A 570-nucleotide genomic window follows, 5' to 3' on the forward strand; every position below is an offset into this window, starting at 1 on the left:
GTCGAGGCGGCGGCGGGCAGCTGCTTAGGCCGGGGACGCGGCCGGGCGAGGCTTCGCACCGGCCGCTTGGTCGCGGACTGGGCGGAGCAGTCTCGGCGGCGGGTGGCGGCCCAGGGACTGGGCTGGGCGGCGGAGTCCCGCACAGTCTAAGGGGCTGCATTCGAATTGGGCCCTGTGGGGACGGCTAGAAAGGAGGAGGTCGGGGCAGCGGTTCCCCCCCCCTTTGTGGCGTGTGCGGGGCCGGGGAGACACAATTTGCTGGGCCTGGGGGCTTGCTGGCTCCTGGGATTGCCCCCCCCCAGTAGCCGGCTGGGAAGACCGGCCGGTGGCGCCTGCCCCCCCCAATAGCCGGCTGGGAAGATCGGCCGGTGGCGCCTGGGCTTTGGGAATAGGGCCCTGCGGCAGGGCAGGGGCTGCTCTTGGCAAGGGTGCGTGCGCGGCGCTTGGGGGTACCCATTTCTGGGTCAGGCCTGGTGAGGAACATTCCTCTTTAGCCTCCCCTTTCGCTTTGGGGCAGCCATTTTGTGTTGCTGGGCAGGTGCTCTTTCACTTTTGGGGCGACCATTTTGA

The sequence above is a fragment of the Gekko japonicus genome, unplaced genomic scaffold, assembly GCF_001447785.1.
Source record: "Gekko japonicus isolate JY-2015 unplaced genomic scaffold, Gekko_japonicus_V1.1 scaffold7821, whole genome shotgun sequence".
In the NCBI taxonomy this organism is placed as follows: domain Eukaryota; kingdom Metazoa; phylum Chordata; class Lepidosauria; order Squamata; family Gekkonidae; genus Gekko; species Gekko japonicus.